We start from the raw sequence: 13601 nt of genomic DNA, 5'->3' as shown, positions 1-13601 counted from the left end.
GGCATCTTCAATCTTCTTTCTTCGCTCCACCGACACGGAGCATCCATCCCGGCCGACGACTGAACGACGAATGAGGTACCTTTAAATGACGTCATCCAAGATGATCGGAACAGCCAATAGAATGCGAGCTCAATCTGATTAGCTGATTGGTTCAGCCAATCAGATTGAACTTGAAAAAGAAAAGAGCATCAAAGATGAAGTATTGCCAAAGGTTCTTATCTCTAGTGATGATCATATAAGTCCAGCTCTATAAAGAGCAAATAAGGGTGGGGGGGGGAGGAAGGGGGGGGGGGGGGGGAGGGGGGGCGAAGGGGAACAGACATTATTCCCACTCCCAGCGGCCCTCCATGATCTCTAAGCTGTGTTTAGTGTCAATTCTCAAGATACAGGTTGGGTCTCAGCTTCTCTCCTAGACAGAATCGAATTACTGATCCAATAGTACCATATTTTCTGGAATGAAGCTCTGTTATTTAAGGTGTCTACTGCATATTCATGCATGGTATAAGTGTAGGAAATTTTGTTATATATTTCTGACCATGTGGGAGAGCCTACCTTCCAATATTTCGCTATGCAGATTCTTGTCACTGTACATAGTATTCTTATGAACGTGTTAATGTGTTTATGGAATTTATCTATGTGTTCGTGTAGTAATGCCTGTTGAATAGTAAGGATGATCTCTTCTTCCAGAAGTTGGCTAAGAAGGGCGGAGAGCTTCTGCCAGATCCTTTGTATATCCCTACAGTCCCACCACATATGCCTATATGACCCTATTTCTCCACATCCCCTATAGCATAAATTACTGCTGTTTATTTGCATATGGGCTGTCCTCACTGGTGTGAGATACCATCTAAATACAGTCTTCATAACATTTTCTTTTAAATCCATGCTAATTAATCCCTTATCGGCCCCTTGGATCAGTTCTTCCCATTCCGAAATCCCTTTAGATATGTTTAGATCTTTCTCCCACGCCTTTATTACCGAAGATTTAGTCCTGTCCGGAGGTGTCTGTAGCGCTATGTATTTTCTAGAAATATTATGTTTAGTCCTAGCTAAGCTTGCGCCACAGTTTTCTAATACTGTAAGTTTCCCATTTATCGGATTTTTAAGGAAAGTATGTAGGGAGGAACGTAATTGGAGATAAAGGTACCAATGGAGTTTTATAGGTTCAAGTTTTTCCTGTATCTGTGTGAAGGGAAGTAATTGCCCCCCCCCCACCACATCCGCCACTCTATAGAGTCCCTTATTCTCCCACTTAGCAACCATTCTACGGGAATCGCCTGTCAAAAAGGTTCTGATTGGGGTCAACAGAGAGTATACAGGGAACAGGTCTATTCTCTTACGTGTTTGAGTCCAGGACTTTGTAGTCAGGTCCGTAGTGTATGCTTGAGTGTGTAGTTTCTTTGGGTGACCGGGATGTGTGTCCCAGAAGATTGAGTCTCTCTCTTCCCATCCTCCCAACTCTATCTCTAGAAATACCCAAGTAGCTTCTTCTGATCTCCTCAGGAGGCAGGAGTCTTGAGCTAATCTAGCGGCCCTATAGTATACAAAAAGGTCCGGGGCACCCACTCCCCCTATAGCTCTGCTTCTGCTTATCACCTGTTTCGCTATTCTAGCCGATTTCGGTCCTCTTATAAAAGCTAATATGTCAGTCTGCATTTTAATAATATCTGCTTTGATCAACCTAATGGGGAGGGCTCTGAGAAGATATAGAATCCGTGGTAACAGGTTCATTTTAATTAGTGCTACCCTCCCCATCCAAGAAAAACCACATGCTCGCCATCTCAGGAGGTCTCTCCTGAACTGATTAAGCAGTGGGGAGTAGTTATATTTATATAGGAGGTGCATCTGAGCTGGAAGATTAATACCTAAGTATTTGAGTGTTTTGGAGACCCAACGAAACTCAAAATTAAGTTCAATTATTTTCCGTGTATGCGAAGGGATGGCCACCGGGAGAAGTTTGCTTTTTTCCATATTTATTTTGTATCCCGATATCTGTGAGAATTCGACCAATGTGTTGTTTAAGTTAGGGAGTGATAGAAGTGGTTTAGTGATGGTGAGTAGTATGTCGTCCGCAAATAACGATATTTTGTATTCGGTTTGGGCCACCTGAATACCTGCTATGTCTGGGTGTGCTCGGATTTTGGCCGCTAGTGGCTCAATACAGAGAGCAAAGAGCAAGGGTGATAGAGGGCATCCCTGCCTGGTCCCGTTTAGTATGGGGAAGAGATTTGACCTATAGCCTCCCGCAGTTACCTGGGCTTGTGGTTTTGAGTAAATTGCTCGTAAAGCAGTCATAAATGTTTCGGCAAAACCCATCTCTGCCATTACCCCTAGCATGTATTTCCAGTCTATTCTGTCGAACGCCTTCTCCGCGTCCAGCGAGAGGACCAGAGAAGGCGTTCGTGTACTCTCTAAGTGATGGATCAAATTGATTACTCGCCTTATATTGTCCGGGGCCTCCCTATTCTGTATAAACCCCACCTGGTCGGGGTGGATCAAATGTGGCATAATTGGTTTGAGGCGGTTGGCTAGGACCTTAGTAAAAATCTTAAGGTCCTGGTTGATTAGAGAGATAGGTCTATAATTTTGACATTTCTTATGGTTTTTGTCTGGTTTAGGGATCACTACTATCTTTGCATCTAATAATTCCTGAGGGATGGGGTTGCCTTCCATGATGAAATTACAAAATTTAGTCAAATGGGGGATCAATGTGCTCTTGAATAGTTTATAATATTCCCCCGGGAACCCATCGGGGCCAGCCGCCTTTCCTGGTTTCAGATCTTTAATAGCTTTTGAAATCTCCTCTATAGCTATCGGGGCATTAAGGCTGTCTCTCTGTTCTGTCGTGAGTGAGGTCAATTTACAGTCACCTAAGAATCTTCTTGTCTGGGACATTGTCTCTAAGTTATGAATCACCTTTTCTCCATCGTAGAGTTTGCTGTAGAAATTTGCGAAAGTGTTAACTATTTCTTGGGGATGGGAGGTCTGATCCCCCCTCTCCGTTTCTATCGACATTATAGCCGACGCTCTGCATCTCTCCCTGATCTTATGGGCCATGAATCTGTCTGGCTTATCCGCAAATATGAAATAGTGTGATATGAGTCGTTGAGCTGCTCTAACTGCTTGCGAGTTTAACGTTGTCGCTAGGGATTGTTTTTTATCCCGAAGTGTTCGTAATGTCTCTGGGCTTTTAGTTAGTTTGTGCTGTCTCTCTAAATTTTCAATATCTTTATGAAGCTGTTCTGTATGGGTTCTGTATTTGTGGTTAATCCTAGCCTTCAGTTGAATTAATAGTCCCCTCACCACTGCCTTATGTGCTGCCCATGAATAAATTGGATTCGTGGTTGAGTCAGTGTTGATCACCCAGAATTCCGTCATAGCTCGTTATATAGCCTTATGATCTTGGTCTAGTTTTAAAAGAGTGTTATCATATGTCCAAGTCCTACGTCTGTTAGTGTCCCTTAGGCCCTCCAGGTCAAGTGAAATTATAGAATGGTCCGACCATACACAAGCGTGTATACTTGAACTACATAGTAAGGGTTGCAATATCTGGCTCAGATATATGTAGTCAAGCCTGATGTATGAGTTGTGTGCAGCAGAGTAAAAGGTGGTGTCTGTAGTTGATCCATAAAGCGTGTGCCATGTGTCCAAAAGCATGTGTGGTACAAATGATTCTTGGATTGCTTTAACAATGTGATTGTCTCTATGGTGTTTAGGAGTTAGTTGTTTGTGCTGAGAGGGTTGAATTGGAGTCATGGTTATATTAAAATCCCCCGCTAAGATAATTTTAGTTTGTGACCATTCTGTCAGTAAGTGAGCAATGTGGGCAAAAAAGTCATGTTGGTTATCATTGGGGGCGTAAACGTTACATAGGGTTATCTCAGAGTCGTGGATGCGTCCTCTTAGTATCAAATATCTACCTTCAGGATCTGCCAGTGTGCTAATGTGAGAAAATCCGATTGAGGAGTGAATTAAAATGGATACCCCGCGGGTTTTATTGGGCGCAGTGGCATGATAATGTGTACTAAACTGCTTGGTCCAATATTTAGGCAAACTATCTTTAAGGAAATGTGTTTCCTGTAAGAACACCAGGTTAGCGTTTAAGGTCCTATATTGATTCATTGCAAGTCTTCGTTTGATGTCAGTATTTAGGCCTCGAACATTATGGGACACCAGTCTAATTTTACTATTCATAGGCATATGTGGTGGTCTGCAGTTCTAAGTGTATCATGTGGATTATAAATATGTCACTCACGTAGTGAGTCAACTTACCCCGGAGATCTTGAGATGACATGATGTGTTGCTTCTTGGGAGCCTTTGTCTTGGAGGGACCGCTGAGAGGGGGGGAGAGAGAGAAAAAAACAGGGAACAAACAACATATTGTCAAACAATTAACAGTTAATCGGTCCCCACTAAGGGGACAACTCAACAGTGCCTGAAAACATTTTAATAAACAAGTGATTTCCACTTAATCTTAAGTATAGGGGAACAACTTTTTGTCCCTTTTAAATGTCAATGTGGTGAGCCTTGTCGCAGAATGTACTCATTTCCTGGTCAATCCCTTCCAGTGACATTAAGAAGGTCATCTGCCTGTGACATGGTATCTAGGGTGACCAGTTCAGCTAGGTGTCGGGGGTAATTCCCCCCACATAAACAGTTATGTATGAAAGGAGAAGAAAAAAGAAAAAAGCAAGTGGGGGGAGTAAGTCATCATACCTCGGGAAAGTCCTGGTGATGTCCTCAAACCTTATAATTGTGGGAGGACGTATCCAGAAGAAAGGAGAGGGAGATCAAAAAGTCCAGTGAAGAGAGATTAAGAAAAAAAAAAAGGGGATTGTTCACGTCAGCTCATCTCTGGCTTCGCTCATTTTTTGCTTCTTGTAGCTGACCTTTTGCCAGGTCTTCTGGGTGATGGAGCCTGTGGAGTTATCTCTCCGTGGGGTTGATGAGTGTTGTTCTGGGGGAGTCGGAAGATCTGGGGGTTCCAAGCCCAATAAAGTGCATACCTCTGGAATATCCTCCTGGTTTTTGATGTTAATGGTTTTGGAGTCTTTGAGGATGCTTAGGACAAAAGGAAATCCCCATCTATAAGGAATTTGTTGTTTGCGGAGAATAGTAGTTAATGGTTTCAGTGAACTTCTCCGTTGTAAGGTCCGTAGACTCAAGTCCTGAAAGAATTGTACTACATTGCCCTGAAACTTAAAGCTTGGGTTCTTTCTGGAGGCTTGCAGTATCTTCTCTTTATCAGGAAAGAAGGTCAATTTAACTATCACATCCCTTGGAGGAATACAATTTTTGGCTTTGGCTTTAAGAGCTCTATGAGCACTTTCCGCATGAAATGTATAATCAGGAGCAGACCCTGTTATTTGACTGAAAAGTTGCGCAATGTATGCTGGAATGTCCTTAGATGCTACATCCTCTGGGATTCCCTTCAATCTGACATTATTCCGCCTGCTCCTGTTCTCTAAATCCTCCATTTTGTCTTGTAATTCCTGGAGAAGCTGTTGTTGGTCAGATACTGTTTGTGTTATCTCATCTACATTCTCCCCCATTGCATCTTTCTGGTCTTCCAGAATGTCAATTCTATTACCCATATCAGTAAGATCAGATTTAATTTCAGCAAGAGTTGATGTCACTGATGTGTGGATGGAGTCTATCTTCTGCCATAATTTCTCAAAGTTGTCCGTCAGATCCTTCTTGGATACTAGGTGTTGTAGATCTGCTTTTGTAATAGGGGGTTGGTTGACAGTGGTTGGAGGTGAGGATTGAATAGTGTCATCTCCCTCTACCATGTCTCTGATCATTTTAGATGGTTGAGAAGCTTTGAAAAAGGAGGACACCGTAGAGGGCGTGCTTGGGTTTGTTATCTTCTCCCCTTTCCCTCCTCTTCTTGTAGTCATTATTTCACAGGTTGTTGTGGCTATGGAGAGTAAACTATATTTCCTCCCCCCTACTCCCCCAGGTGGGATGTTTAATACAGAAGGTTTGAGGTAATTTCAAATATTAGGGAGGTATGTGCTAGCAAATCTTCTTCCCTTCCCCAACAGGCATGGTTCTGCTAAGGCTCTTTTGTAGTATATGAAGAGACATTTGTCCCCTCACTTTGTATTCATTAATTACATATCGCCAGGTTGGATTGTAAAGCTGTATTCAGGACTCTCCTCCAGCAATCACCTCTTATTTGTATGGTTCTTTATCAGGGTTCGGGCCAGTGGGTAGACCGAGTTCCCACCCACTCTCCCCAGGGAAGTTGCCTTCACAAGGCAATCACGGGAAGGGAAAATGGGGTATGACCCACCGTCCGCTAGGGACGGCAGGAAAGGGGGGGGGAGAGTGTGTTTCCTCAGATCTGAGATCAAGCAGTATAGAGCAAACTGTCAGGTAGATTTCTGGGGTAGTTATAGATAGTCTCTAGCGTTCAAGAGCCCCAAAATCTCTGCAGATAGATCTTGTATTTGCACAGTGAAAGTTACATTCCGTTTTCCAGCTGCTGTGTCTGTTTGTAGTTTAATATAGGTTATTTCCCTTATTGTGGTTCTGTCTTGAAGTGCACTACAATATCTTTTTATGATAATGTGTAAAAGTTGTAAAGATTGTGGGATCCAACAAGCAAAAGGGAAATGTCTCTAATTTGTGTGCATTTAGTGTAAAGAGTTAGAACCATGCGGCTAGCTTGTCACAGTCCATATGCTGCCTCTTCTAATTGAAAGCCACAGGTATCTATCAGTTTGTTCCCCCGGTGTCATCAACCGTTGTGTGCACTAATGGGCTGGTTTTTCTCAGCAATATATATATTTTTTAAAGTGTGCAGGGGTGTCTCTAAGATGGCGTCTGTTCGCGCCTTTGGCCTCCTCCCCGCGTGGCTCAGACAACAGTGCAACTCCCCAGCTCGGGTTTCCCCATCTTTATCTTTTTGTAGCGCTCTGAGCTAGGGGGATTGCTGATGAGGCAGAACCCCACGGGATTGCTGGCTTGCTATTAAGGGTAAGTGTATCACTAAGTGCGGTATGGAGGGAATAAATATGGCGGGTGTTTTGCATCCAGAAGTGTTTGCGTTGTGTAAAGAGGAGACTTCTGCCGTTACCTGAGATTCCGCTCCCCACAAATGTAGCTCCAGGTCTAGAACAAGTCCGACAGAGGCAGGGGTGTAGATTGAGTGGTTAGGTTAATGGCACCTCCGTTTAGCAATTCGGGACTACAGTGTTACAGGCCCCGAGAACGGCAGAAGTCCGCTATTCTCCTGCAGAAGTGTTTAGGTGACTCCGGAGCGGTGCCCCGACCCTCCGGAGTTAGGCAGCAGAGAATTGATTGTTCTCAAAGTAGGGGTAATTCCGTTGTACACACCGGTTCTTAAAGAATTAGGTCTCAGGGACAGCTTTCTCCATTGCAGGGTGGTAAAAGGAGAAAAGTGCGATGTCTTGGCAATCTCTTTATGCTATGTGTCTCCAGAAGTCTTTAACCCTACTTGATCCTCTGTGTTTGCGTTATAAATTTTTTATATTTTAAGCTTAAATCATATAATAATTTAAGTTATAGCAGAGAGCTCACTCCAGAGACGTCTTCCCTGCTTGGCAGCTAACTCCGCCCCCCCCATTTAATTGTATTTTTAGATAGATATTTGTAGTTTATTTAATTTATTGATAGTGTAGGTGTATTTGTAACTTAGGTTAGGAACTATTTAATAGCTATTATATCTAGTTAAAAAAATTAACAATTTACCTGTAAAATAAATATAAACCCTAACATAGCTACAATGTAATTATTAATTATATTGTAGCTATCTTAGGCCTAGATTTAGAGTTTGGCGGTAGCCGTGAAAACCAGCGTTAGAGGCGCCTAACGCTGGTTTTAGGCTACCTCCGGTATTTGGAGTCACTCAAAAAAGGTGTAATTAGTTTAAAATTGTTGTAATATTTTTCTTATGTTTGTAATTATTTTTTTATTTTTTGTAACTTAGTTCTTTTTTATTTTTTGTACTTTAGTTAGTTTATTTCATTGCAGTTATTTGTAGGTATTGTATTTAATTAATGTATTGATAGTGTAGTGTTAGGTTTAATTGTAGGTAATTGTAGGTATTTTATTTAATTAATTTAATGATAGTATAGTGTTAGGTTTAATTGTAACTTAGGTTAGGATTTATTTTACAGGTAATTTTGTAATTATTTTAACTATTTTAGCTTTTAAATAGTTCTTAACTATTTAATAGCTATTGTACCTGGTTAAAATAAATACAAAGTTACCTGTAAAATAAATATTAATCCTAAAATAGCTATAATATAATTATAATTTATATTGTAGCTATATTAGGATTTATTTTACAGGTAAGTATTTAGCTTTAAATAGGAATAATTTATTTAAGAAGAGTTAATTAATTTCGTTAGATTTAAATTATATTTAAGTTAGGGGGGTGTTAGTGTTAGGGTTAGACTTAGCTTTAGGGGTTAATACATTTATTAGAATAGTGGTGAGCTCCGGTCGGCAGATTAGGGGTTAATAATTGAAGTTAGGTGTCGGCGATGTTAGGGAGGGCAGATTAGGAGTTAATACTATTTATTATAGGGTTAGTGAGGCGGATAAGGGGTTAATAACTTTATTATGATAGCGGTGCGGTCCGCTCGGCAGATTAGGGGTTAATAAGTGTAGGCAGGTGGAGGCGACGCTGTGGGGGGCAGATTAGGGGTTAATAAATATAATATAGGGGTCGGCGGTGTTAGGGGCAGCAGATTAGGGGTACATAAGGATAATGTAAGTAGCGGCGGTTTACGGAGCGGCAGATTAGGGGTTAAAATAATATGCAGGGGTCAGCGATAGCGGGGGCGGCAGATTAGGGGTTAATAAGTGTAAGGCTAGATGTGTTTAGACTCGGGGTACATGTTAGGGTGTTAGGTGCAGACGTAGGAAGTGTTTCCCCATAGCAAACAATGGGGCTGCGTTAGGAGCTGAACGCGGCTTTTTTGCAGGTGTTAGGTTTTATTTCAGCTCAAACAGCCCCATTGTTTCCTATGGGGGAATCGTGCACAAGCACGTTTTTGAGGCTGGCCGTGTCCGTAAGCAACTCTGGTATCGAGAGTTGAAGCTGCGTTAAATATGCTCTATGCTCCCTTTTTGGAGCCTAACGCAGCCTTTATGTGGACTCTCAATACCAGAGTTATTTTTATGGTGCGGCCAGAAAAAAGCCGGCGTTAGCTACGCGGGTCCTTACCGACAAAACTCTAAATCTAGCCGTATGGGTTTATTTTATAGGTAAGTATTTAGATTTAAATAGGAATATTTTAATTAATAATATTAATATTAGATTTATGTTAATAAGAGTTATTTAGGGATGTTAGAGTTAGATAGGGTTATTATACTTAATATATATATAATATAATAACGATATTAACTATGTTAATCCTAATGTAATTAGGGTTAATATAGTTAATATATATAATATAATAACTATATTAACTATATTAACCCTAATATAATTAGGGTTAATATAGTTAATATAGCTGGTGGCGGTGTAGGGGGATTAGATTAGGGGTTAATACATTTATTATAGGTGGCCGCGGTGTAGGGGGATTAGATTGTAGGCAAAAGAGCAGTTTACTTTGTGACAAAGCCCCACCAAAAGCCCTTTTAAGGGCTGGTAAAAGAGCTGAATTCTTTGGGGCATGCCCCGCAAAAAGCCCTTTTAAGGGCTGGCAAAAGAGCTGTTACTTTGAGGCAATGCCACGCAAAAAGCCCTTTTCAGGGCTATTTGTAGGGTTAGACTTAGGTTTAGTGGTAGGGATAGTTTAGTATTTTAGGGGTTAAATAATTTAATATAGATGGCGGCGGGGTAGGGGGATTAAATTAGGGGTTAATAATTTTAAAATAGATGGCGGCGGGGTAGAGGCTCACTTTAGGGGGTAGGTAAGGTAGATGTCGGCAGGGTAGGGGTTCACTTTAGGGGGTTATAGATTTAATATAGCTGGTGGCGGGGTCTGGGAGCGGCGGTTTAGGGGTTAATACATATTTTATTGTTAGGATAGTGAGGGGGGATAGCGGATAGAGGGTTAGACGTGTCGGGCTATGTTAGGGAGGCGTGTTATACGTGTCGGGCTATGTTAGGGAGGCGTGTTAGACAGTGCGGGTGATTTCATACTTTAGTCAGGTTTTGTAGGCGCCGGCAGTTTCTAACGTGGCGTAAGTCACTGGCGACACCAGAAATTTGTACTTGCGCAGATTTCTGGACATCGCTGGTTTATCCGACTTACGGCACGTTAGCATCTGACGGCGCCGTATATTGGATAGCTCGAGATGCAAGCTGAAACTGCGGGCGATGCGGGTTCCCTCGCTTGCGCCGCAAACTACGCCGTATATCGGATCGCGCCCATGAAGTCTGCAGTGTGCACTTGCAGTTCTCAGACCATTTTCAGTTAAGTTACTTAAAATGAGGATAAATAATGAAAGTATAATGGAAAGATTTTGTACTGTGCATAATTAAACATTTTATTTTACAATCTCAATATGTTGTAGTCCTTTTACATAGTTGTAATGATGGTGACAGAGAATGATAAAGGTGACATTTACATGGGTTGTGTGTTCAGGTATTTTTATGTTAATCAGATATTAATATTTAATTATTTATATTTACATGGAAAGGAGATAATTATGTAACTTAACCCAAATTATTTGTAAAACTATTGTTGAGCGTTCATTATATGTTCTAGATAAACTACAACCACAGTTGTTTAAAGAGACAGTAAACACCTTGTAATTACAATTTGTTTTTGCAATAAGTTATAATACTAGGTAAGTATAAAAAAAGGTGTATGGATTAGCCCAGGGTTCTTCAAACTTTTTTTCCCAAGATCCAGTGCAATCAATCATACCAAAAACATTTTTGACCATATTTTTATGCTTGGGGCCGAATTATCAAGCTCCAAATAGAGCTTGATGCCCCTGTTTTCTTGCGAGCCTTCAGGCTCGCCGGAAACAGCAGTTATGAAGCAGCGGTCTTAAGACCGCTGCTCTATAACTTGTCCGCCTGCTCTGAGGCTGCGGACATCAATACGCCTGATCCTATATGATTGGGCTGTTTGACACCCCCTGCTAGTGGCCAATTGGCTGCAAATCTGCATAGGGCGGCATTGCACAAGAAGTTCACAAGAACTGCTTGTCCAATGATAAATGCCAACACCGTAAGCTGTCTGCATTTATCGATGTGCTGCGGACATGATACGCTACATTGTATCATGTCCAAAAAATGGCAAATAGATGGCGCTTGTCTGTACAGTGATGTTTCTCTATATGGCGAAGAGAAAAAGGGCTTGAGGTGTGTGTAGGATCCAATTAATATAAGTGCAGTATACTCACTCCATAAGTAGTGGGAGTTAAGCTGCGATGTAATGTGTCTCCAGAGTGATGTAGTTCCCCAGAATAGTTTCAGAATCTCTACATCACTCTGGAGACACATTACATCTTTACTGAACTCCCACTACTTATGGAGTGAGTATACTGCACTTATATTAATTGGATCCTACACACACCTCAAGCCCTTTTTCTCTTCGCCATATAGAGAAACATCACTGTACAGACCAGCACCATCTATTTGCCATTTTTCCACTTGTATAAAACAGTCACAGAGGTGAGACTGTAAGAAGGCTGCGGTCTTATCTAAAAGGAGAGTATCAGTTCTTGTTGTTACATTCAAGTGTTTTTTTCCATCTAGCACAGTATATTGTATCTTTTTGTATCTATATTGTATCATGTCCGCTCGCACTTTAAAAAGTCGGCCCATTGGTCGGAAAAATTCTGAAGTAATATACAATAAGATAGATACAATTTTTGGCAAAGTGAATAAAATGTGTGCATACTTTATTCCTGATTGTAGTCAAACTTGAACATATTGTGAAAGGTAATGACACACACACTCATATAATACACACACACTCTCATACAATACACTCATACAACATACACACTTTCATATTACACATATACACACCACACACACTCTCATATAACACACACACACTTTCATATTACACACATACACCACACACACTCATATAATACATACACTCTCATATTACACATATATACACCACATACACTCTCCTACAACACACCTGCAAGTCGCGACTTAGTAAACATAGTGATGCGACCCAGTATGGGTCCCGACCCTTGGTTTGAAAAACTATGCATTCAGATGTATATAGTTGCATTAAAGGGACAGTCTACTTGATTTTTTTTTTTTATTGTTTTTAAAGATAGATAATCCCTTTATTACCCATTTCCCAGTCTTGCATAACCAACACAGTTATATTAATATACTTTTCACATCTATGATTACCTTTTATCTAAGTCTCTGCAGACTGTCCCCTTATCTCAGTGTTTTTTTTACAAATTGGCAATTCAGCCAATTAGTGCGGACTCCACAGGAGTGTGCACAAAGTTATCTATATGTTACACATGAACTAGCACTATCTAGCTGCGAAAAGCTAATAAAATGCACTGAAATAATAGGAGGCATTCAAGGGCTTAGAAATTAGCATATGAGCCTACCTAGGTTTAGACTTCAACAAAGAATACCAAGAGAACAAAGCAAATGTCATGATAAAAATAAAGTTGTTTAAAATTGCATGTCCTATGTCAATCATGAAAGTTTCATTTTTACTTTACTGTTCTTTTAAGTCTCCTCATACATGACATCTTGTACAGCAAAGAACAACCTGCATCACTTAGGAAACACAATAAAAAATATAGGCTTTGCTAAGGATCATAATTGTAAAATATTCGTCTGTTTTATTAGGTCAAAGAAGTCTTGCTGGATAGAACCATCTCAGAAACCTCTCAGACGTAAAGAAGAGGCTGCTGATTACCTACATTTTAAGCATGAAGAATTCATAAACACTATTTCCTTCGTCTTGGAGCTGATTCTCACTAATTCAAAGCCGTGTCTCATTTTTTTGTTTTTATTTTATTTCTAAACCTTCTAAAGTTTTTTATAGTGCTTATGATTAAAGAGACTATTTTATAGAGGGTGTTTTTTTTAATCATTTGGTTACATCTTTGACAGTAAAACTCATTCCATGCAACAACAAGTGAACGGCTGCAAGACAGATTCAGATCTATCAAAGTGATTGTAAATGTATATGTTCCAGTAAAGCTATATAAAATAAATGCATTAAATTAATTAGACCTTCATTCATCATTTTTATGGAATACGCACTGTAACCTAATTGTATTAGTTTAATTGTTTTATTACCTTACCCTTCTCCATCGCCCACCAGAAATTTATTTTCTCTTGTTAAGTGTATCCAGTCCACGGATCATCCATTACTTATGGGATATTAACTCCTCCCCAACAGGAAGTGCAAGAGGATTCACCCAGCAGAGCTGCTATATAGCTCCTCCCCTAACTGCCATTCCCAGTCATTCTCTTGCACCCAACGAATAGATAGGATGTGTGAGAGGACTTTGGTGATTATACTTAGTTTCATACCTTCAATCAAAAGTTTGTTATTTTATAATAGCACCGGAGTGTGTTATTCCTTCTCTGGTAGAATTTGAAGAAGAATCTACCTGAGTTTTTCTATGATTTTAGCCGGAGTAGTTAAGATCATATTGCTGTT

At 40.5% G+C, this 13601-nt stretch overlaps 1 long non-coding RNA gene across 1 annotated transcript in view; it reads left to right on the top strand.

Moving 5' to 3' along the window:
* Positions 1–13162, top strand: part of LOC128648191 (uncharacterized) — a 45543-nt gene extending 32381 nt beyond the window's left edge. Inside the window, exon 2 of the long non-coding RNA XR_008400530.1 lies at positions 12779–13162. This is a non-coding gene — a long non-coding RNA (uncharacterized LOC128648191). The remainder of the gene's footprint in view (positions 1–12778) is intronic.
* The last annotated feature ends 439 nt before the right edge of the window (positions 13163–13601 follow it).

Source organism: Bombina bombina, chromosome 2, assembly GCF_027579735.1.
Source record: "Bombina bombina isolate aBomBom1 chromosome 2, aBomBom1.pri, whole genome shotgun sequence".
Taxonomy (NCBI): domain Eukaryota; kingdom Metazoa; phylum Chordata; class Amphibia; order Anura; family Bombinatoridae; genus Bombina; species Bombina bombina.
The sequence above is the reverse complement of the archived record's forward strand: the minus strand, read 5'-3'. Positions and strand labels throughout refer to the sequence as shown.